This window comes from Struthio camelus, chromosome 1 (genome assembly GCF_040807025.1).
Source record: "Struthio camelus isolate bStrCam1 chromosome 1, bStrCam1.hap1, whole genome shotgun sequence".
Lineage (NCBI taxonomy): Eukaryota > Metazoa > Chordata > Aves > Struthioniformes > Struthionidae > Struthio > Struthio camelus.
The window spans coordinates 96,166,576-96,191,890 of record NC_090942.1 but is presented as its reverse complement, the minus strand read 5'-3'; the positions used below and the strand labels follow the sequence as shown (position 1 = coordinate 96,191,890).

The 25,315-nt window shown below is 42.2% G+C and overlaps 1 protein-coding gene across 32 annotated transcripts in view; it reads right to left on the bottom strand.

The window, feature by feature from the left end:
- The window catches only part of ZBTB20 (zinc finger and BTB domain containing 20), a 496,803-nt gene that overhangs the window by 160,791 nt on the left and 310,697 nt on the right, over positions 1-25,315 (bottom strand). For 26 of the 32 annotated variants that reach the window (XR_011143850.1, XR_011143846.1, XR_011143840.1 and 23 more), the window contains one exon: positions 5,859-5,957. The exons of the other annotated variants lie outside the window; for them this stretch is intronic. The gene's annotated coding sequence lies outside the window, so the exon portion shown is untranslated. The remainder of the gene's footprint in view (positions 1-5,858; positions 5,958-25,315) is intronic. 32 annotated transcript variants of the gene reach the window in all.

Below are 25,315 nucleotides of genomic sequence, written 5' to 3'. Positions count from 1 at the left end.
ACTGAGAGAGGACGTAAGTCAGATCCATGGCTAACCTCGGTAGAACTCCAGTATATATGAAAATACACCAATATTTTGTATCAAAGCACAAAGGCTGACTGATTTGCCTAGTTTGAAACTCCTAACAATGTGAACAACTCTGATCTGAGGCTCCAAAAGTGGTTTTCAGACCATAGAAAACTGGGTTGAATGTTGATGAAATCCAGAAAAGAAAGTACCCTCTTAAAATCAGTCATTTCGCAAAGTCAAAAAGGCCAGTTTCATGCTTTTAGAATACTTTCACTTCGATCTTTTAGGCTTTAAGAACCTGAAACATAACAAACCTAACAAAACTCACAGAATGTCCATATTACCCGAAAGGCTTTCCACAGTTCCTACCAGAGAAAAAATGCTGGTTTTTACATGCTTCCACTGTTTCCCTCCATGCCACTTTCTAACTTCACAACTGTGTTCCCTTCTCTCCCAAGGCTGAGAGAAGAGCCCATGATTTCTGTATTGCAGAACCTTTGTCCCTTGCTAGCCAAAATCCCACCCCTAATTCACTAGAATATACCTGCTTCACTAGATGACCAAAACCCAAGACTGCCACATTATTTTCGCTGTCTCATTTCGCCATGCAACACTGCTATTGCTTAAAGTACTACCTGCTGAAAGAGTAACGAGTGCCGCAGTTACTGACCCAGGTAGGCATACCACTGCTAGTTCCAAAGATTTGAGGCAAACACATGCTGTTTTTGTTTAGCCTACATTTTTGTGCTCCGTGTAGCTGCGACAAGAAAACATTTCTCCATACATTCCCGTTACCTGTTCTACTTTACCCTAATAAAAACACTGGTTATTATTTACTTGTCTGGCTGACTGACAAAGCTAGGCATCAAGGCATCATTGCGGTGTCACATACTTCAACACTCTAATCTTTCAGAACTTGTAAAGCAATCTCGTGCAGTGCTTTGTGGGCTGCGAGATCACCCTGACAAACTGTGATAATGTTGGCAATCTCCGAATGGGTGTTCATTTGCAATCTTACTATGGAGGAATTGCTGCATTTCCAAATCTGAGGGCTTGACATAATCTGTCTTCACAAAGCTATCGGGGTTTGTCATAAGACTGCCTGTGACCCAAAGATTTCATGGGGTTAATATTTATCCCCAGTGCAACTTCACTGTAAGCGGTGGAATTACCTAGAGTATGACTTTGTCTATCTAAGTGATTTCTTTCTCTTTATTTCAAATACTCCTTATTTTTACTTTTAAAAAAGTGCAAACAACACTTAGTAATAACATCTGAGTCAGGTAGGTGGGATTGTTCCTTAAATCACTACCACTTTCTTACAGTTCACACTAAACTCTCTGCTCTACTCATTGCACTTAGCAACTGCGGAACAATATAAATGTCAGGTCAAGCTACAAAGCTATTGCCATCATCTCTTCCTTTCTGTATGCTTCCAGTACTGGCAGTCTCTGGGCTGCAGTCCACAGGATATCCAGAATTATGGCCCAGATTGAGGGAGGGGTAGAAAAATGATGGTACTCTGCCAAGTATGTTAGAACCTGAACTTGATCCATTTTAAAATTAAAGCTGGGGACTGTGGGACAGCAGCACATTCTCTAAAATCCATCCAAAGAAAGGAAAAGAACTTATCACCTCGAAAAAAGTCAGGTTAGTGCTGACCTAACATAAATAACTATTTCATATTTTGCCTCTGAACCTTATCTTTAACTAAGAGAATATGCTGTCCTACTGTAGAAGGAAGATTTTTAAAATGCTGTTAAGACTCCTTAAGCACCACAAGAAAAAGTGAGACAGAGAGAGTGTCAGCCTTTATCATATTGACAAGGACCACAAAACTGCTAGTGAAGTCATTTAATTTTGAAGTTACTTAGGAGTCATTTGTAAAAAGCAGGGAACACAGGATGGAAACAGAAAACTATTAAAAGTGCATCCAGCATTTCAAAACTCATTCCATGCACAATAGCCTTTCCCTGCTATCATCCCCTTAGGCAAATTCTACCAGCGCTGCAGTCACTTGCAGTTAAGGAAAGATGCTCCTCAAACGCTGCTCAGGACGTCAGGCAGCCTGGGGTGCCCAGCTAAGGGCTACCCAAGGAGCCCACAACACAGCACAGCCGCTCCACGTTAGCACCGCATTTGAGTGCAAGCTTAGCTTTGAGCGCCGGTTTAAATATTCTGCTGAACTCGCACCAGGAAGTTTCGTTATGTTTAGTACATTTTTATAAAAAAAAATTCCCTTCCTTGGTTTATTCTATAAAACGAAAATGAAAAACCTTACAGACTCACTGTAATTTGCTTTAGCCCCGCTCAAGCTACTTTCTGCATTTCATTCACTACGGAAAAGGAAACTTAGTGTCACTCTCTAACATCAGGAATAAGCACCTAGCTGCTATGCTACTGGAAAATCCTTGAATACAAATAAATTACAAACTCATATTTTTGGCCCTAAATTACAGTGAACTTAATCCTGCTCTCACTGTTAGTAAAATGCCTACTGCTTTCTCCAGGAGCAGTAATATTCCTCCCGTCTCTTTAATCCTTCAGAAGAGCATGTGCCACCTTAGAAGCCCCAGGTAAACATTTAATGTGTGTATTAATAATATTACTGAAGCCCTTTGGATGCATAAATGTAAAAGAAGGGTACACGAAGGGTATCATAAAGATCCATGGGCCTCAAACTGTTACACAGCATTACTAATACAAGCTTTGCAGATGGGACAGTCCTGCACATAGCAAAGAAAATAGTGTGTGCATTTCCTTCATAAAACTCACTTCCTGGAGGTAAATGTTTTTTATTTTAGAATAAGCTGAGAATTGAGGTGCAGATTCGTATATTAGCAATTATTTGTCTCTTTTCTACATAAATCTATCTTAAAAAGGGATCAGCCAAAGGAAAGAGTCCTCCCTCTCAGCTAGTGCTTCTTCAGAAGCTTTTTGCTAACCGTGGCTGAATGATAATAATGTTTCTCCTTTTTAATTTATATGTTTTAGTTTTTTTAATACTGACAATAAAGTCACTACACACCCAAAGTTATCTCTAAAATAAAGAAAACAAATTAACTCTGGTAGATCACTCTTTATAGAGGGAAAGAATGCAGAAACACATTAAATTTACCATAAACAAGGGGTTTCTTACCATGACAGCAACTTTTAATGTAATTCATTTGTCATATAAATTATGTCCATGGGGAGGTCCCATAAAATTAATTAGGTCAGAGAGAGAGAAGGAAAACAAATCAAAAACTTCTCAAAACTCCAGCAAATAATAGGTTTCAAACACAGCAGTAATCTTCCCTCCTCCTCCTCCTCCCTTGTTTCCAGAAGCCCAACATCATCAGACTAAGAATCATTTTGGCCCATCAAGATAAAGGAAATCATGTAAGATGAAGTACACAGTATTTCTGAAATTGAAAATTTTGCCAGCAGCTCTTTCTGAACTCCCTGGAAGAATTCTGAAATATAATGTGTTAAAGACATTCATTGTGTCAATGCGGCTTTTAAGCACAAAGATATATTTGCAAAATCTGGGCAAGCTGCATTCATCACAGAGCACAGAAGAGCAAAGGGGAGAGGGGCAGAAGAAAACAGTAAGAATCTCAGACAAACTTTAATACTGGCCAAACTCATCCCTTGTCAAATCTCCTAAAATCAAAACCCATAAGCTTTGTCTGTCCTTCAGCTTCTCCAGAGTTTATGCAAAAAGGAATCTGCCCCTGTACTTTTCCTGCACTATAGTGGCTTCGTTTAGTGAAAAAAACAAGACTTAGCTTTTTTCACTCTTCTCAACGCAGCTCACTGAATTGGAAGTGTTGATATGCATGTACAAAATCCAACACATTTGCTGATTCCCCTCTAAACATAGGACCAAATTTTACTCTTACTGATGCCTGTGCAAACTTCCAGTGTAGACAAGAGTAGTAAGGGTGGAATAGGAAGACAACAAAATGCAGGGGAGTAACTGACTCCATGGTGCTTGATCATTAACAGCATTAACAGCCTGTGCACTAATGGGTAATTCCACAGTACAAATTTCATCTGGGTCATGTGAGGGTATGAGATCACATTTCTGCCAGCACTTAGATACGTTAATGTTGGCAGTGGGGAACAGAAGATAGTGGATAAGGTATAAAGTTTGTTGGTACACAATTAACACAGCGAATCCTTTTAAAAAACCTGAATCAGGAGACAGAATTTATAATGGAGCTGTGCTTTGTGTGCTGCGATGACAAGAGTTCTCGATCTGGCAGTAAGTTCCTAAAGCTGGATTTACTGTATTGCCAAACCACAGCCTGAGGGAACAACCTGACTTACAGCATCTTTACGACTGGTGATGAAAGAACCCTGCTTGGCTTTTTGATCCCAAGTTAGGCTCGAGATAGCGCAAGAGAGAACAGAATATCTTTTATTTTATGCTGGGAGTTCAGAGCAGTCCTTGTTGGAACAGAATTAGATTTTACTGTATGGAGCACACACTGTCGGACTTTGGAGATATATACCTCACACCCTTCATTGTTACTGCTACTGAAGATACGGATAGCAGCCATGGATTTCACGTCATTGCAGCATCTGTAATGGAAATCTTTAGAAAATTTTTTTAAAAAGTGCATCTTACCAGGCCTCAGCATGTCTTACTCAGCCTTGGAAAGACTTCAGAGTGCAGTAACCACATTAATTGGACATTGTACGGACAGCCGAGGGTAGCTCAGTTACTATGCAGCTTTAACTGCCCCTTGACACGTTGTTTCAAAACTCATGTAGTGTTTTAACCCGTGGTATATACATATGAAAGCACTGCTCAACACTGGACAATGTTACAGATCCACAGGAAATAATTGTTTCACAAGCATGAAGCAATCTGCACAAATATAAATAGCATGTCCCAAATCTGTTCTAAATTATGCTTATGTAAATCCATGGAAGTCAACTATTACTAGTAACAGAGCAGAGCAGATAAGCACACTGAAGAACATAAAATATGATTCTACTGTACCGCTGTTTATGGGCCAAGGCCTGCCATCACTTATATTCTCCTACTTTCGCCGTACGGCTTTGCAGGAAATAAGAAAGGGAAGAGTATCTGGGATTTCTAGTTCTATTCGTGCACTGGAAGACACATGCCCATGAACATATGGACTTAAATGTGTCAGCATGCTACATCACTCTTACTTCAAGAATGTCATTAATTTTTGTGTGTGGAGTCCAAAATTGTAATGTCATATGAACGCACAGTGGCTGTTTCTGTAATGCCTGTGCCACAGGGAGCACATGTGTAGCATCCAAGGACAAGATTCTGAATGAATGTCTGAACTGTAATACTCTCAAAAGATGAAGTACTGATACTACTAGTTGCAACAGGGCATTTCACAAGTTTTTTTCTTTACAGTTTCATCCACACATCTCAATTCCGACCTCCGTGATATTATGCTATTGCAGATCTGGACTCTCCATACACAGCTGTTCCAACAAATCTCATTTTGCTCTATAAAGCATAGCATGTGACTTCAGGATTGCTATTTTTGAGGGACATCACTGAAAACTGGACAAAAATATATGACTGACATACACTACTCCAGTCAAAAAGCAAGACTAAGACCACAAAACTTTTTGCTGTGCTAACTTAACCTAAATTTCAATCTAAATCTCCTCAGGTGAATTAGCCTCTTCACCAAAAGTGCAGGTACAGACAGATATTGTGGGTATCAGCCATTCAACTGTTCCAGCTGGACAGAGTGAAAAATGTATTGCCAAGGCCTTTTCTGCTGTGAATCAACAGGTGGTTTGGCACCACGACTTCTACCTGCTTATGGTTTTCATCTTTGGTTTCAAGTCAGAAAAGGAGATGGTACCTTTCAATGCTGCATCTCAAGCAGACTGTACGGAGAACAAGGTTTCATTCCAAACAATCCTCTCTCTCTTGCAAAGTTGAGGAAAACTGCCAGCCACTGCTGCTCTTGCCATCAAGATGCGACACAGATGTTAGCAAAAGGAAAAGGAAAAGGAGAGGAAAAAAAAGAAAAAAAAAATTGTTTACATAAACAATAAACAGTACATAATGACTACATTTGAAGACAATAAAATAGAAAGTAGTGGCGTTAGTATACAGAAACAAACAAATGAAGCCTTAGAATGGCTTAATCCATAATTTTTTTTAAAAACAAAACGGACAATAACAGGGATAAATTCAAAATACACAAGTAGGTACAGCAACATCAAAAGCAGGATCCAGATTTATTTAACTGCATATGGAGAATATTTGCTTCATTTCAATTCCAAGAGATATAAGATTTTGAGAAACACAGCACAAGCTTAAAGGGACACCATTAAAGAAACAAATCTGTCCTAGCGTCAAAATGAACTACACTATTACTCACAGAGCAAGCTAGGCCCCTTCAACAAACACCCAGAAAAGGAGGATAAGCACTTACAACATATGTTCTTGCCTGCAAATAGCCCAGGGTGTTTTTCCGTTTTTTAAAGCTTTCTACATGGGCCTAACTCTGCCTTTGTTGAAGGTAGTGTTAACACACACACATTGAATACAGTGGGAACTAAATGGGGATAAACTGCATACTTTTAAAAAACCACACTCTCTCTGTTTATCTGGTGTCCCCATTCTCTGAGGACAAGTGCAGGCTATGGAATAGTGCAAGTAATACCAATCGCTAGTTTAAAGTAAGCTTTTCAGAACCAAGGAAACCTATTTCATTTCAGGGATACTTTTTAACAGATAGTTGGGCATGTGCATTTTCAAAATAGTAGTCAAGAGCAGGTAAAGACTGCCTAGAGAGCCTTACTGTGAGAGAAGTTTCAACGCCCTTTCATATAATAAGAGTTCTTCAGTGCTACTCTCAATAACCATTAAGAGAACAGCCAGTGAAACTATGCTTTCCAGATTAAAGAAACGAAAGTCACTGCCTCTCCACTAACAGTAGAAGTAATAACTTCAATACATGTGCTAGTAATCAAAATTGGCCCACATTCACTGATGCACAGACAGATGGAACCCCAATGATCAGCGAGAAACTGTTTTGCCCCAGTAAGCGTGAAACCACTTGAGGAAGCTCTACGTACTAGTTAACCTGCACAACATGAGAACTGCATGTTTAGATTGTATTAAATCATCTGTAGTAACAGAGACTGAGGATTAGAGCTGAACAGAAAAGGGAACTATCTTATCATGAAGGCCAAATGGCTTGCTAGGCTGGTGGGGGGCAATGATCTATTCCTGAGTTGAAATGAGAAATCAGAAGAGTGGGTCTTTTTTCCCGTAAAAAGGTGTTTCCAGAAAAATTCACCTCTGAGATAACCAAAATGGAAATTTTCAGTCTACTGGCTAGAAAAAGAGAAAAGAGCCTTCCAGACCAGTTGGGAAATATTTGTTTTGACTTTTCTTGTGGAAAACTGTTATTCGCACGGAAAATTTTTATTTCAAGAAAAAGAATTTCCACTGAAAAATCATTCCAATGGAAAATGCCAGGCCATGGCTACAGAGGAAAAGGCTACTGGCCTAAGCCAGGGAAAGGAATCCACTGAGGTCAGTGGACTGGGTAAGAGGAGTGCGAGGCTCTATTTCTGGTTCTGCCGCAGGCCTTCTGCATGATCTCGGGCAAATTACTTCCACTCGCTGTGATACTGTTTCTCCTCCACCCTTCTTGGCTATGTAGACCGTGCACTCTTCAGGGCAGGGACTGTCTCTCACTATATGTTATACGCTGCCTAACACAACATGCATGTTTAATGACGAGCACTGCAGTAACAACAGTATTTTCCCTTCTACGGCAGCTAGTTTCCGACACAGAGAAAAAGAGAAAAATGCAATCTATGCATGCAACACAATGCTAATCAAACAGTATATGGTATACTATAGGGATGTGTGTGGGGGGGGGAATGTCTTTTCATCCCAGAACTAATCAGATTTTATATGCACAAAATCAGACAACTATATAGCCCAGTCTTGTGATCTGTGTTCCACGCTGCCAGAAAAAAGGCAGGAAAGGAGGGGGGCAATCTCCTGTGTTCCTAATGAAAGAAGAAGAGATACGACTGGACTATGAGCTGATGAGGTTACAAGGCAACAGCAGCGCCATGAGTTGTTCGGGCTTAAAGCCAGATGTCTTGTATTTCCTTTGATTGTTTCTAAATAATTAATGGTATTAATTTAATCATGTGACCCCCTTTTAGTATTTGGCTCTGTGTACTAACACTAAACATAAAGGAGAAAAACGGGACTGTCTATAGCGTACTGAATATTGATGCTATGTGTTTGGACTGCATCAACAGCTGATACTCATATCCATAAGACTATATATCTACAGCACTGATACTTGTGTCCATAAGACTATATAGCTACAGCACACACACAGTGCTTGCACGAAGTAGATCAAGGAGTAGTCTTCATACTCCATCCATAAACCAGCTCTTCCGCGGCATATGGACACTGCATGTTTGAAGTAGTAAAAGAGAGGGGACAGTTCTCTTTCCGCCCACACTAAGACGAACCTGCCACTACTATTTCACGTAACATTTTCTGGCAAGCTCCCAGGTTTCAGTCATGCTGGTTTGCTTGAAAGAAACACTCAGAGGAGGCTCTGCTTGTCTTGCTTTTTGAACAAACAAAATAATCATGTATCTTGAGCTAACAGTCCAAAGCTTAATGAAGACCACGGAAGAGAGGCTGCCCGTGATGTGAGCAGTCCCTTCTGATTTACCCACATGAGCTGCTGCTGTCGGCAAAAGGAAATGGATAATGAGGATAATAAGTAACCCTGAGTTCTGGTCTAGAGAAACCTTTGGCTGGTCCAGTTGCAGTGAACGCACAAAGAAAACGGCCACCACCACCAGGAAAAGATGCACTCACTTCTCCAAAACTGTCTACACGACGGCATCAACTGCAACAGCGGTTGAACCTGTATTTCCGCACCTCTCTTGTTGAAGCTGAAAGTCTCAGAGGCACCAAATAATCTTACGGGCATATTCTGAGCATTAGGCATGAGTACTAGGACTGCCCAAATATGACAGCAGAAGTCACAAGCAAATGAACACTAATGAAGGGAGCCTTCCTCCTCCCTACCCGCACATACTCAGTAGAAAACGTTTCCCCATCCTCCTCCAGCGTACACTCACCTCCACACGTCTCATCTACTGTTTTTTCCTATCACATTTCCATTTATCTTCAATCTCACAGCCCCTACCATCACATACAGATTTATACGAGGTAGCTACGAGGTGACAAAAGGGAGAGAGAAATATGACAGCTGGGAGTAGATCCCTGCTTTGTCCAACAATGTCTGAGATTTCTGGAAGTAAGGACACGGCAGTAAGAGGCTTTCACAGATGTCAAAACAAACGCCCAAAAAGGTTCACAAAGCTAAGTTCATCAAAAAGCAAATGTGGGGAGTAAGAGAGGGCTTGGTCAGGTCTTGCTTCTTACATTTTATCCAGGGCTCCCTATTTGGCAGTCGTTCTGTTTCTAGACTATTGGATCAAGTACTGGCATCAGGGCTTTCTACAATTACAAATCTGCAATCAAGGGAAGTGAATGCTGAAGAGTTCTGCATTCCAAAATCTGCTCCTAATCTCCAAGGACTCTGTAGTTAAGGCCTAACAATCCCACAAGCAACTTTTTCTGCTGATAACTCACCGAGACAGTGGAGTTCACAGGAAGAAATCCATTTCATTACATAAAGATCACAAGGGCCATACACCAATCACCTGAGCTGTGCAACTGGGACTGCAGCAGAGCCAAAACCTGCACAGACTCTGCATGCTGGAGAGAACTTCACCTGAAGGGAGCCAAATCCCAGGCTGCAGCACTTCAGAGTGAGTGGCAGACCCTCTGGGTATCCGCGTTTACACTGTTAGGCACTTCTACAAAAAGGGAGCGGAACGAATACGAGACTGACCACACTAAGCAGCAAACACTTCAACCTGTCATATAACATGGTTAGAAGGTTTGGTAAGATCATGGTTTTATTTCCCATGGACATATGTAAACAGAGAAAATGCTAAATAATATTGGTTGAAACAAGACGAGGAGGAGTAACTTGCACAGAAACTTGAAGAGACTCCTTCATTTCCTACCAGCTACCTACACAGAGTGGCAACACATACATAAGTAACAAGCACGACAGGAATACCTGAGACAGCTAGAGGGGATTTAGAGAGCTCCCTGTGTAAAAGTAACCCACAGATAAACGGGCACTGTGGTTTTGATTTGGAAGGAGAGAAAATTGTGTCAAGATAGGAATGACCAAGTAGAAATGACTAAATCGTTTGTAAGGTAGCAACACTGGAAATAGCCAACAACAGAGTTGAACAGAGTTTGAGTCTCAGCACTTTTAGGAAGAGCCTCTGTATTTATTTGCTTGTCTTTCTATATTTTGGGAGTGGGGGTGTGGTAGAGCAAGAAGACATTCTTCCTGTAGCATCAAGGAACTCTGAAAGTGTCTACCTATCGAACTTTGCTTGGAATATATCTTTTGTTCTTTCTTCTGCTTTATTTCCCTTTAATGATAGCTTTGCAGTGAATCCCATTTGTGAGTAGCTCAAATAAAGGCAAATGTTATCTTGTAAGCAATACCCTCCAAAACACTACTACAATTGAAAATGAAAATGTAAGAGCTAAAAGGCACTGGGTCTTCCCCAGCGCCCTCATCTCCCCAGGGTACTGGACTGCTTGCTATTATTATACATGGAGTACCATGCAGGGTACTTGGCATTATAAATATGTACTGTATTGAAATATATAGCCCAAGTCTCCAGGGCCCTACATTCTAATTAGAATTAGAGTTCTGCAAATAACTGATTTATTTGGGTAAGCTGACCAAACTGAGAACACTGAAAGAAAAAAAAAAAAGGGAGTTTAACAAAAAAGGGTAGCTGGTTGTTTGCGTTTAAAACATTTTAATTAAGATAGACTTTTTAAAAAAAACCCAAAAAGTAGAAATCTTGTTTAGAAAATATCAAAACATATTTCCAAAATATATTTTTTACAGTGTTTCTCAGGTTTTTTTCCCATAGTTTTGCAGAGCCAATGTCTGAGGCAAGCAGTTTTCAGCAAATAAAACATGAGACCCAACAATTTTACTCAGATCTAATCCTAAGCGCTAAACTGTGAGTCTACCAGCTGCTGACTTTCTTAGGGAGGTGCCAAGTCAGTACAAATGTAAAGCATCAGTACAGGTGGCTGGAGGCAATCTGTCTGTGAACCTTAATGACTTAAGAGCATAAGGAGAAGGCTCATATACAGAAGATGGATGAGGTTACAGCCATGCTCCCATGCACCCAATATCAGCCTCTCTGGGGACTGTTTCTAACTCTTTGTAGCTAGGAAGTGCAAGCACTACAATTTAAACAGCAACTTTTCTAGTTCACTAGAGGAAAACAGTCTTGGCCGCAGCCTTCGGTAATATCTCTTACTCCGCACAGGAAGATACAAAGCATGGCTGAGATAGACACTACTGTGAATAACCCACTAGATCAATGCAAATGGTCCAGATCAGAGAGGCAGGACATTTGGGTGCTGCCCTTGGCTTTGCCACTGCCGTGGTTGCCAAGGTGAGTTATTTCATTTCTTTATGCTTGGCTCTCTGTCCACCCTCTGCCTGTGCTGCTCTATGCTCTTCAGGGTGAGATCCGTCTCCTAAAGCGTGCCTGTGCAGGGCCTAACACAACGGATTGCTTATCTCATCAGGGGCCTGTACGATTTATTGTAATATAAATAACTGCTTGATTGCAGTCCAATCGCTTTTTAATGCCAGTTCTACTTGCACATATTCAGTGGCCCATCATGGGAACACCAGTTTCTTTTTTAATTAATTACTGATTAATAGAGGTAAAATATGTACGGAAGATGAGTCTAGATTTTTCCCACTTCCTCAATTTCTGCTTTAAAAGAAAGCATCTCGTTTACAACTAGCAGCAACCAACAGGGACACCTCCTGAATGAAGTCTGAATCCCCAGATTCCCTCAGCACTTTCATATCCCCATTCTGGGGGGACAAACCCATTCATTCTTCCAGGGAGGAAAAGGCAGCTGGATAGAAAGAGCTTCTTGGTGGCATGCTAACAGCCATACGCCAAATTCTCTGCGCAGGAGTTTAGCCACAAAACTGTCACGAGTACAAATGGGAAATGCCAGGTACGAACACAATCCTATGGCACATCTGTGAAAAGGCACAAAGAGTCTGCGAGACTGAAAGAAAGAGGTCTCGCCATCTCTGTTTTGGAGGCCCCTCACACCTTATGAGGCCTACTCGTTTAAGGAACAGAAGCCTTTAGAACTTGTTAGAAAATAAACACTACAGAAATAGAAACTGATGCCACAATACGAACTCCTCAACTTTGACGTGTAGCACTCTGGGCTGGAGGGGGGGAGATTTTTCAGAGCACACATGGCTGTCACTGACAATAAAGTCAGTCACGTTCTTAAAACACTGGGGACAGAGCTGAAAATGTGCCCCATTATGTCTTGAGAAGTACTCCCTGGGTACAAAAGGTGCGTGGGTTATTGTAAGCTCGTGTGTTACTTTGCTGAGACCATAAAAGGCAGAACAAAGTACAACCTGAAAAAGAGCAACTGTAGAATATACGTGGTGATTATTTCTGCAGTATGGGCCTGCTCATGTGCAGCAGGTCTCCAGGAGTCTCGCTGTAGCTGTAGCCCCACACTGCTCGCTCTCCAGCCTGTCGACTTCTGCTCTTTAACTCGCAAAAACATATGGCTGCTGTTCAGCTCGAGGAGGCACCACTCCCATTTCGGAGCCTCCGTGCCCTTGAGGCTGAGCCCAACCCACAACCTCCTGCTAGTGGCTGTTAAAGGCTTACAGACCACGCGGATCGGTGCCAAGGCGAGCGTGCTCTGTTCAAGGGCATCGTTTGCAGTCAGCAATCCCCCTCCACACGAGCGCCCCTACTTCGTCTCCTACGCCATGCTGCATGAGCAATTATTTTAATTAAAAATAAATCCTTCTTCCCGTTGATTGTCTGTACTTATTGGCCATTGCTGCCATCTAGCCAGAAGCATTACCAATATTCCCAGAAGCCTTGAGCCTCTTTATTTTCCCTTTGCTGCTGGGTCTGAAGTGGGGATAAATGCAGCCCTTGTTACTCGCTACCTCTGTGGAGGCATTTGCAAACTTTCATAAGGATTTCCTTTTTCTCAGCAAGGGACAACATACTCTGTAAGTGCAGGTGTTCTGGGGACACAAACAGAAAAATGGAGATCAGATGTAGTTGTAGCTGGAGAAAGGGAACACTCAAGATAAAGGCAGGAGATAAGAGGGCTAAAAAGAACAAAGAAATATTTGGGAAGGAGTAGGTAGCTACTCCTCCTGCTGACTTAGTCTTGCAAGGTAGTCATAGCAGAACAATTTTGTCTGTTTTGTTATAATGCAAAATTTGGGTGGGTGTTACTGGAGGAACACTGGAAGTCCAGTGGAAAAAGCTTCTGGGTGTTACTGGAAAGGGATTCAGAAGTTGTTTATTCTAGCCAGCACTGAAGGATGTGCTGAAGGTCACAGCTGAGGGGCACTGGCTGGTGTTACTGGAGCTAGCGAAGTAGGAGTGACAAGAAGTGCTTTCAGAGAGTTTCCAAATTCAGACGTATCCTTCTAAGGATTTGCTCCCAAAATCCTGTCATGAAAATATTCTAGATGGAGGACTCACCCTGCAGCTGTCCCTTCATCTCTTTTTGGCGTAGGTGGCATGAGAGAGGATGAAAACTGAGTTTTCTAAGAGGAAGGTTCAGAAATGGAAACATTAAGATGGGGTTTCACGGACTGCTTTCTGCCTACCATTCAGCTCAGTGAAGCCAGCCTAAACTTCCAGACCCTGTGGCCATTCACTTCACTGAACAATATGGTACAGAGCCACAACTTGCTCTTCTAGCAGTATAATAAGCAGAAGGTGAAGCACAACGGGTGAAGAGAAAACAAACATGGCAGCACCATGCAAGAAGAAGAATGGGGGGAGGGAGGAAGGGCAATAAATGCTCGTGAACTAGAATTTTTGTTACTGTACTTCCTCTTCCACAAGGGGGGCAAAAAAAGAAAAAGTCATATTTTGCTCCCCTGAATTTTTCCCACTAAATAGGGACGTTTCATGGGTAACAGAGAGTAATATTCAGTTCTGAATCCAATTTATGCAGTGGGATGGGATTAAAAAAAGAACATAAGGCCTGGATTCTGAACCTGCTCTAACAGTTTTGATTTGAATACAACCCAAGTCCTGAAATGGCTTGTTTTCCACTTCTGGTTTGGAGCGGGTTGAAATATTGCCACAGTAGCACTTCCTGTAAAATTTTTGTCCAAGATTCTCATTATTTGGAACTAAACTCGAAAGATTTTGGCACCATGAAATCCAAACAAAACTCTGTTCCTGACTCAACTGGCCCAGGAGTCAACTCAAGCTTAATCTGGTTCTGGGTCCAAATCCAGCTTCAGCCCATTTCCATTGTTATATAGATTATGCCATAATACCACCTCTAGCCTCAGGATTTATAATGCCTCCTTGCAGGATGCATATTTATGTGTAAATACATAAATCACATCAGATAAACAAAGAAGACATGCCAGAAAACAGGAGGGGAGGGGAGAGAAAAGATACCTACCAAGCAGTTTGTCTCTAAAGTGTTGCCAGTTGTGAAAGGACTTGACGTGCTAATATCCGTTCATTCAGACTCTTACAGACATGCTAAGAGCGTGACGGCTGGCAGGCAGTGCATTTAAGTGCTGTTACTGAGGCCCCCAAATATTGACAGAGTGCCAGACTCTGAGAAACTATTGATGTATGCAGCCGGCCGCTGCTCCAGACACCTCTCAGACAGAGTCTTTAAATGTCACAGATTAATGAATTTTCATGAAACAGAGAATGAGAGAAAGAATTAAAAAAAAAAAAAAATCCCACAGCACCAACATTAAAGCATCTTTCATCCCTACACAAAATTCTGCCCTAAAGCCTCAAGATTTCTAATGGATAATAACAGATCATAAGTCAGCAGCAGACACTGGGTCGAGGAGGTTAGACCTGCTAGATCATGCAGCACATCCTCACACAAAACCAAGATGTGAGAAGATGTTCACTCTGAAAAAGAATTGGGTGTCAAGGGCTACTCAGGTCTCAGCCTCATTTTATCCAAACCCACAAGTCATAAAGTTTAAGCAGTAGATTTGGTTAATGAAGGTTCTCATTTTGGGTAAAAACCGACCCAAACTGCAAAGTTCAGATGTTGATTTTGAACAACTCTAAGTTTAGGGCCACTCAGATAGACAGTTTTACTTGGACTCTTCCTTAGTACTCAATATTCTGCTTGATCTTACCCAAGAAATTGCCAAAGTTATCATATAACATTTTTATGTCATCAGATAAACCAAGTATGCTGATTATTTCTTTTTCTCATTTATATCAGTGAACTCAAATATGTATGAAAGAACTTCAAATACCATTAAAATGTAATAATGCAAAATGCAGTTGGAGCATAAATGACAGCCCTGTGCACAAGACATCACTTAAAGAGGAAGGAAGTGAAGGGATAATGTATGCAAGGATAAAAACGGGCCATTTATACCCAACTGCATTAAAAATACGGCTTCAGCGAGCCCCTCTGCATACAGCCGCTTGGAAGCAGCGCTCCAAGTGCCATTTGCTCCATTGTTCCGGAAGACGCAGGCGCCGATTCCCGCCCGGCTGAACCGCCCTGCCAGCCCTCGGGGCTGTCCCACAGGGTTTCTGTTGAATGCAATGGCACTGAGTGGGGTGAGCAACACCATGCCCAGCTACTGGCTGGTTGCTTCCTTCCTCCTCGAACGCACAGCTGCTTGACAACACCCGACAAGAAAGGGAGGCTGCCACTGGCTGTGACCGCCAGGCCTGTTGCAGGGGTCCCAAGAAGCTGAGAGCACACTGCAGAAGTAAATGGAGTGCTGTAGGAAAAGCCCTCCTCTGAAGGGCACTATGCTCTGATGTTGGAGAACAGGATCAGTAGAAGGAACGGTACCCAAAGCACTCTGGAAATGCAGGGCTGGCTCAAGGAAGCAGACAGCACGTGCAAGCCAAGGGATCCCTAAGCTTCAGCAGCATAGCAAGACTTTGGGGTTCTCCACTTAAATTTTCACTGCGGTAAAGTCAACACTTCACTAAATGAGGTTCACCTAAGTATTCTCTGTCTCTGGCCACATGAAGCTTTGCTGATCACAGCATCTATAAAAGCTCACTGTTATTAAGAACAGGGACTAGCATGAGCAATGTTCAAGAAAGAAGCTTGTTTTTGCATCATCTCGTCAGTCAGCTTATTTGTGACTGCCTTTGCCAAAGCAAAAAAATTATTTTTTTCAAAACACGAAGCTACTTTTCTGACTGTTAAGCCAACTGGAAACAAGTTTATGGACTCTGACGCTAAGCTCCAGCTCCTCACGACATAGAAGTCTTTTGGTTTCAGAAAGCCAACGTGCTTCAGAACGGCATTTGTTCACAGTCCCACTAGCCTCAGCTCTGAATCTTGCTTTCCTGAGCCTCTCTCACTTGCCGCTTGGGTGCTGCTCCATACGGTTGCATGTGTGGCAATCAACTGTATTATGAGCTAAGATAAACAGCCGTTTGTGCCATCCACTCTGGTCACTATCCCAAGCACTGTGCTTACACCATGTAGTGACAGCTAAGGTTTCAAACAAAGGGGGTGATGCTGGAAACTGCGGTTTCATAGTTGCACGGCTTAGCTTTTCAAAAGTACCTGCATAGATACAGGCTAGTGTAACTTCTCCCTAGCCCGCTTCCCTGCCACCGCACAGCCCATGGCTGCCAGCACTGCAGCAGCGTCTCCAACACTGTTCCCCATAGCTCAACAATGACCTGAAGCAGCAGCGAGCATCCATCCTCTGCAGATCGGCCACAGAGAAGAGAGAGCATGCACATGAGAGTAGATGACACAAATGGCTGATTGAGTGTATGAGAAGGCAACATGTCGAAGCCTTTTTATTTTAAGAGCAATTTTTACAAAAAAAAAAAAATCAATATAGATTTTCACACAGGGAACTATTTTACACATCATTTGAAAAACAGTACTTTTTCTTTAGGACTCTAAAGAGCTCATTTGAACATTATTGTGCCTTCTGGCCTTCTTCTGTTCCTCCTCATGCACTCCTTTTCCCTTCTCCTTTCTTCCTGTTATTTTTTTTTTATTATTAAATAATAACCAAAGAACTGTCACAAAGAACTAGACCAATGATTCACTCAGTCCAGTAACTCATCTCTAACAACAGCCAGCAGCAGCTGCATTGAAGGAAGTTGTAAAAAAACCCTCAGTAGGCAGATAATCTTCCCTCCTATCAAAATCTTCTCCTACACCTCAGTAGAGATTGGCTTCAGTCTTTACGCAGCAGCTTTATCCCGAAATATGTTAACATTCACTGCAGTAATCCTGGATATTCTTACCTGCCTCAGAAACATGCAGTCTGTTTCTAAATCAATCGACCCTCTCTGCAGATGTCCGCACTGGGTGCTGCAGCAGAGGCAGGTGGAGGGGGACACCAGGCGAGACGATCCCTGAAGCAGCACAGAAGCATGAAAATGCCCTCCCTAAGAAGTCGCTTCTCGTAAGGGTCAACTAGCACTCTCTAACATGACTACATGCCTTGTGGGTCCAAAGCGAGCTTAGCATCTGGCTAGACATGCTCGCTGCCTGCGGTACGACCATGGTGCACTGCGAGGTGTTTTCCAAGGAGCTGAAGCGTGGGAGATGTGAAGCAGGACCCCTTCACGGGTGCCGTACCTTGGAAGTGCATGGGCGCGACTGCTGCCTGCCAGGCGGCGCGGTGTGCTTCCCTGTCTGAGTTTGCACCACAGAGCCACAGGCGCGTCGCGGAGCCACTATGACACGATGGCTGTCATCATAAGCACGCAGCGTCTCCCCAGGCAACGCAAACACCGTTGCCTCAAAGACTGAGCTCTACAGGTTTGGGGCTTCGCATCATGCAGCCTGTAACAAACTTTCCAGGGAGGTTTTTCCAGAGGAATAGGAAAAGGAAGCTAAAAATTTCACAGAGTAGCTGAACTCTAAGTGAGCATGTTGGAAAGGGAGCAAGCTGGGCAATTTTCTAACTCACTGCAGGGCTAGACCACATGTTTTTCAATGAGCTCTTGGCATTTTAACTAAACTAGGGGACTGAGTAGACACAACAAAGTCTTATGACTTGTCCAAAGTTATGCAATATGCTTCTCTCCCTGTCTTTTTTTGCACATGCTAGAATAGCTAAATCTTGTTGCTGTTTTCTTTGTATGCCAATGTTAAAACCACCCATAAATTGTGCGCTGATTCCAAGCCTGGGATAACAGAGGTGGTCATTATGTTTTTTTCAGACCTACATAGGGCAAAGATTTGGAAGACCTGGAGGGATTAACGGTGCCAGGACTCACACAAAACAGTAACTGCAACAGAATGAATAGGAAGAATCAAAAATCAAAATTATTAAGTCTGAAAGAGACTTTAGAAGTTCTTGAGTCCAACCTCCTTCATCTAGTTTAGGACGATATCGAAGACCATCTCCTTTGTATCATCTCGTCTCTTTGACTATCTCCATACATAGTCCATCAATTAATTCATTTCTTGCAATCATTTCTGATTAGTTGTCTAACTTCCATCTTTTTCCTTCCTTTCCTCTGTGCATGTGTGTGTGTACTCACATCACAGACAGATCACAACGGTCTTGCATACACCCCTGCTTGTTACGAGTCACACCTCCTCTGCTGGCTTACTACTCTCTTAATCAAAAGGGCAGGTGGAAGCAGTCAGGATTCATTCTTCTCTCTCTCTCTCTCTCTCTCTCTGCCTTTTTTCAAATGGCACAAGTGTCAACTTCCTAAAAGGATGTTTGGCATAGCCGAGTTCAGTCATGTAACGTACAAAGTCGGCATGATCAAAAGGTTGCAGGGCTGCCCACTGTTAAAGAAGAGGAAAAAAGGAAACTGGGATCTCTTCTGAAGTGTGAAAGAATGCAGGAGCCAACTGTTGCCACTAGAAACATCAGGTCTATTAGCAGCAGCACAGGGTCTAAAACAAGCAAAAGTAGGTCCAGATTCCAACTTCTGCTGAATTCAGAGGTATTCTGATCTGATTTTTCTCCCTTAGAGAAAGAGGGATGTACGCAGCTACGGAGCTGCAGACTTTTATTCTCCGTGCTTTACACCATTTATTCAAACTGACTTTGCCTAGGTGAAAAAGTAGCTGTTTTTATTGTCCAAGTTGCTGAAAACAGACAGCCAGAATACGGATTCACACATCAAAAACACATAGACTATCTGGTGTTTTTATACTGCTACCTCTCACTACAGTATTTTTGTTCTTGTTCTCTCCACCGCTGAAAAGCAGAAAGGATATTCCTCCCTTTTACATAACCAAGACTGTTATGATTTCATGTGGAAACTGGCTTGCAGTTGTACGATGCTTCACAACTGCTGAACGGCATGCTTGCGTATTCCTCCCCATATCTGATGCAACGCTTCTGCTTTTATTCAGCCATCCTATTTGCACCACTTTACTACATTCTTGTGAAAATGTTCACTTCATCTTACCAAATGCCACCATTGGACAACACTCCAGCTGTGCCATGGGCTTCTACAAAATGCCTGAACTCCCAGTGGCCTGCCAACCGGCGGTCAGAATATTCTGCGCTAATAACCACTCCACGAGTTGAGATTGAGTTTACCTGGCAGAAGACAGCCCTAAAAATGTAGACAGAGCAGCTCATTGTCGATATCCATTTAATAGAAAAATCTTAATTATAAATAGCTTTCAGTCCCAGAACAGTAGCCAGGAACTTGAGATTAATTCCCCCTACGACAAAGTATGTGAAGAATAACCAGGATTTGTAATCAACACCCAGAGGAGAGAGCATCCAAATTGTAACAGGGATTTGGGATTCATTCCCAGAGGACATAATGTATGATTTGGAACAGGTAGACTGGGATTAATTTTTGATTATGAAATATTTGAACAGCAATTTTCAACTTTTAATGAAGAGAGGATGTGGACACCACAATTCATATAATTTTGAAGTCTCTCCATCATATTTCAAGACGCAGATGACAACGCACAAATAGCTCTGGTCGTACACAAGTTAATGTGGGAGTGCCACCTAAAGGGAAGTGTACGAGAATGGGACTCTGGAGAGAGGTAGGCAAAGATAAGAGTTGCAGTTGCCTCATTCCTAATAAAACTTGCTTTTTGAAAATTCTTGTGTTAGAAGTAATTATTCTGTATTTGCTGACTTTATATGGATAAGTCAGAAAACATCAGTATGAAAACACAGGGCTTTTTTCTTACACAAAGAAATAATTAAAGGTGTTCAACTGAGAAATGATTCCTGTTCTGAAGGAAATTTCAAAATGGGAGTGTGCAAGGCAAAATATACAGAACCCCAGCATATCCAGGGGGGTGAGCGGAATACAACCCAAGTTTCTAAAAATCCTTACAATATAATAAAATAGCTAATTATTCATCTAGAACAAAGATGACAAGTGAGCTGTGAATGTTATCCTTTTCTGTGAGTTTCTATAAAATAATTTTCTTTATGGTTTTCTCACAGGCCAATGAGTAATTTTAATGATTATGAGATGCATCTGTAGCCATGTAAGACAAGACAAATTAAATCTAGCCGCATATTTGGCCATTTACCAGATAATGTAACAAACTGATGCTTCAAGACACAAGTTGATCATCGAAGGGGTCAGAAACAATCTAGCCTCCGTGTCCAATGTTCACTATTGCTCAGCTGGTTAGATGCAGTATCCAGAAGGAAAATACCTTTCTCTCAAAGAACTGCTACTAGTTGCTTCAGAAGCAGGACACTAGATGAGATGGAGCAAAACCCTATCTCAGTTCAGCACGTATGTATTTATCTTCTTAATCTTGTAATACAAAATTTAAAATGCTTTAAATTTCTAAAATTGCAGATTTAACTCTCTCACTTCTCTCCTGGTGAATAAAACTTTTGGAACTTCCACTAAAACCAGATGAGCCAGCTGGGGCTCCCTGCCGGGCCACCACTCTCTTCCAAGCCCTCAGATCCACATCTACCCAGGGATCATTTCCTAATCCTCCAAAATTATATATAAGTATGCTGTCTCTGCCAGACCCTATTAATCATAAACTTCTTCTCATTTCATTTTAGTATTAAACTCATCTTGTTCAAATCTCTAATTTTCCACAGTGACAGAGGCGTTCTCTATACATCATTCAGCTCTATTTCCCAGATATGTTCAGAAGCACAAAATTCATTCAAGCCCATCCGATTTCTTCTCACTAAACTTTTTGCCTTCCACTGACTGACAGAGAAGAATTAGCCTTCCTCCTGTCAAATATATGTCTTTTCCCCACAAAACCATGAGAAAACACATACAAATACAGCCAATGATTCAGCTTGCCCTTGTACTTGTCTTTGCTCTATACAGCAGTCAACTTTGTGGAGCAGCAAGTCCCCTTGATATAATACCAAACAGACTACTAGTATTTCTAAAGTAAAAACAGCTGTATCATTCTTTACAGCATAGAGCATCACATGTTGAAAGCACTAATATGGATGAAGCAGAACAGTTGGCACCATTTGTTGTGGAAGGAGGAAGTCTCGCAATGAAGTCATGCTACAGAGTGACACTGCTGAACCTGACACATCACGGGTCCCTTTAAGTCAATAAAAAGTAAAAATTGCCCACCACAATTATCCTCAGTGATCCTACCTAACCTTAAACCCAGATGCAGATGTCAGGGTTGGGAAGAATGAGCATGTCAGGTATTCTCAGTTCTTTCCTCACTGCAGCGATGTCATCAATCTCCTTTCTAAGCCGGTGCCACAGCTTCTCTCCAGTTTTACAAAGAAACTGCAGCACTGTACCAGCAAAGCAAATGACAGTAGTGCTGCAGCAGGCAAACAAGAGATGGGACCAAAAGAGCAGTAAAGCCTCTCCTCATGCTTTTTGGTGAGCCAGGGATTCAGCAGCAACAGTGACGCCACCCCCAGGAGACGTGTGCTGGAAGGAGTTTGGTGCTCCACAGCTGGGAACAGTCCTTTTTCTCACCAAGAGCCAGGTGTTGTAGCTCTAAGAGACTTGGGCTCCAAAGCAGCATGCTTCATCCCTGTGACATGACCCAGGGACCTGCAGAGCTCTCCATTCCCATATTTATATACGGGGTAGGCCTACTCTTCTAGTGAGTTAATCAAAGCTGCTACGGCAGGGGACTTAGACTCAGACAGATTCCATCAGGGCATGACGTTACATTAGTCACTTCACCAATTTCTGCCTTAGTATCCCCAAGCGTGAATTAGTTTTTGGCACCTACAAGTTAAGAGGTTGGTAGCCTGAGAAACACTGTTTATTAGACAGACAGATCAATATTTCATTTTAAAAAACACTCTCTGTTCTATTATACTTTCGCTGATTTGAAAGAAAACAGACTCTGTTGCACTGCTTCTTGACTAAAAACCTGTAGAAGAAATTAAGTTACAGTCTTTTACAACCAGAATCTGGAAGGGTGTCCCATTGTAATATTTTCAGAGAAGTTGTGCATGCAGTATGTATGTGCATATGGTGTTTATAAATTGTTTTTTAACTTTAGATATTTTATTCATTTTTCCACATGGTACAAGTAGAACACACATCTTTGTTGGACAGACACCAATACAGTAACATAGCTTTAGATTTCAGGCACTCAGATTCAGTGGGACAAAAGGCTACCCTATCTTCATGCCAGGACATCACATCTCGAAATTAGGACACATGCCATCAGGCAGTCAATACCTCACTGAAGATATTCAGCCCCTAATGCGTTCAGTTATACTAAATGAAGAAAACTGTAACCACTTTCAGTGGACCATGAGAACTCTAAGTCTTGGCATACAATATCCTATTTTGATTTCACTGTATTGCAGGATCTGCTGTTATCCACAGTTTGTGGACTTCATTTTTTTCTCACTTGCAATATGTACACAGCCAGCGTAATAACACCAGTCATAATAAGGTTCAGAAGTCAACAAAGTGAAGGGAGGAAAGTGGGTGAGGAATGGCGCAGAAAGACCTGGCTAGTTCTTGTTAGAACAAAAGCAGAAAGCAGTGACGGCAGCATCTGAGCCACTGTCCCCACCAGCAGCAGTACGGTGTTCAGAATTCACTTCTCCCATTCACACCATGTGCCTGTGTGTAAGCCCATACTAACAGATTCATGAAGACTATTAATGCACACCTGTAGGACATCTGTCTACCCAAACTAAGCGGTGTAGACCATTGCTTATAGTCAGAAGAAGTGCAAGCATGAACAGCTTAACTTTAGATCAGAAAAGTCTGACCTGCTACTGCAGACTGCCATGTCTAATAACTGTACCCACCTTGGTTATTCAATTTCAACACTGCTGTTCCATTTAAACGATACCGCTGTCTTAGGAATCACAGGATGGTGGCCTTTAAGAAGATGAGGTAATGATTTAATCCATTTTCGAGGAAAAAGCTAGCTCCAAAAACAAAATAAAGTTTTCTTTAAAAAGAAGAGAAACCCTAATAAAATCATGGAGTGCTTTTTATACGCAGTTTAGCATGGTCAACCACCATTCTATTAAATGAAATAGAAGAATGGACAAACTGGTTCAGATAAAACAAATAAATGTTAATTGTGTTCCCATTGGCAGTTTAACACCTATCTGCACTGATAGGTTTGTAAGAAATGCTTAGAAAAAGTGCTTTCATCCCCATTATCTGAAAAAAATGAAGGTAAGAGAAACAAAGAGTAAATTTACACAAATTTGGGATACTTCAGCTTCTAGACACTCCTATGAAAATTCCTAAGCTAGGTATCTAAATATTAAGGCACACAAAATTAATGACTCTTGCCCATAATCATACTAAAGCCTCTTCCTGTGCCTGGATTAAAAGCCAGGCTTCTCGACAAGCTATGAAGAATGGTTAACCTTGCCTTCCTGATAAAAAGCAACTGCCCTCAGACTTCACTCTTTTCTTGAAACAAACCCAAGTGGATGAAATATCTGCATTTCTGTCAGCATGACCACTGCTCTGGGCATTATTTTCAGATTAGAAAAAAAAAAGTGCCATTCTTTTTACGTTGGGGCATCAGGCCACATTAGAGGGCAGACGAGAATGTCGCGTGGCCTTCGCGCCATGCCGAGTCCTCTCCTCGTGCCCTCCTCCTCCTCCTTTACTTTAGTGAGGCATGGTATAAACAGGAGATGTGCTGCAGCCCTGTGGATCACAGGTGGCACCGTACATTTATCTACACATGTGCCAGGATAGATATCGGCAACTTCCAAGTTGGAAAGGTCAGATATGTCAACTATGACAACAAACAGCCTCACTAGCAAGCATGGGCGCGTTCACCTTTTGCTGCTCACAGCACGCGCGTGCCTCCTGAGCCACAGCAGCTCCTGAGCACTCGATGTATCTGGGCATGAAGCCTCACCCGAGCTTGAGATCCTTGCTCCTTCCCCTGCCTCTCTGGAAGATACTCCCTGTGCTGCTATGGACCGCAAGGGTGGCAGACAGCTACGATATTTTGGAATGGCTCTCTTCAGCAGCCACCGAGGAGATCCATTATTTATAGGCACATGGACGAAAACACCAAGTACGTACATACGGGCCTGCATGCCCGCGAGGGGAGGGGCAATTACTGCCAGGCAGTAATTTCAGTCTGAAATTCCTATGACTTAAATAGCCACTTGAGCTCTGCTCTTGCAGTTTACGATGTCAATAGAACCCCTAAATGAAATTACAGCCTTCTGATACGCAGCAGGGTAGCTTTTCTTCACCATGTAATATACGCGGCCGGGAGAAATTACACTATATATGGAGTTTCACTAAAGCAGAGTTTATCATAAGAATGTTCCCACTAAAACATGATTAGGCTTCTTGTTTGCTCGATAACACAGCTAATGAATCAGGGTGTGCATGATAGCCGTGTTTTGTGAACTCAGACATATACCCTGAGGTGAACTGGGCACTCCACTGCCTCAAAGCACTAGCTATTTCATTCCCACCATAATTTGCACCTGCTTTGTTTTGCCAGCAGCAGAAACCCGTGCTAGCTCTGGAACTCGCGCCTGTTCTGAGAATCTGAAACATGCGCAGAGGGAAAAACAATGCAGCAACGGGGCCATCTCAGGGCTCCTCTAAAGTGCCGATCAGTCAGGCCTGAGCCTTGCTAGATGGGAAGAAGGCTTTCCTGCTTGTAGCCCTGCGAGGTCAGAAAAAAATTATTTACACTTTACAGACCAGGAAGCAAGACAGGGAGTGGAGTTAAGTGACTACATAAAGG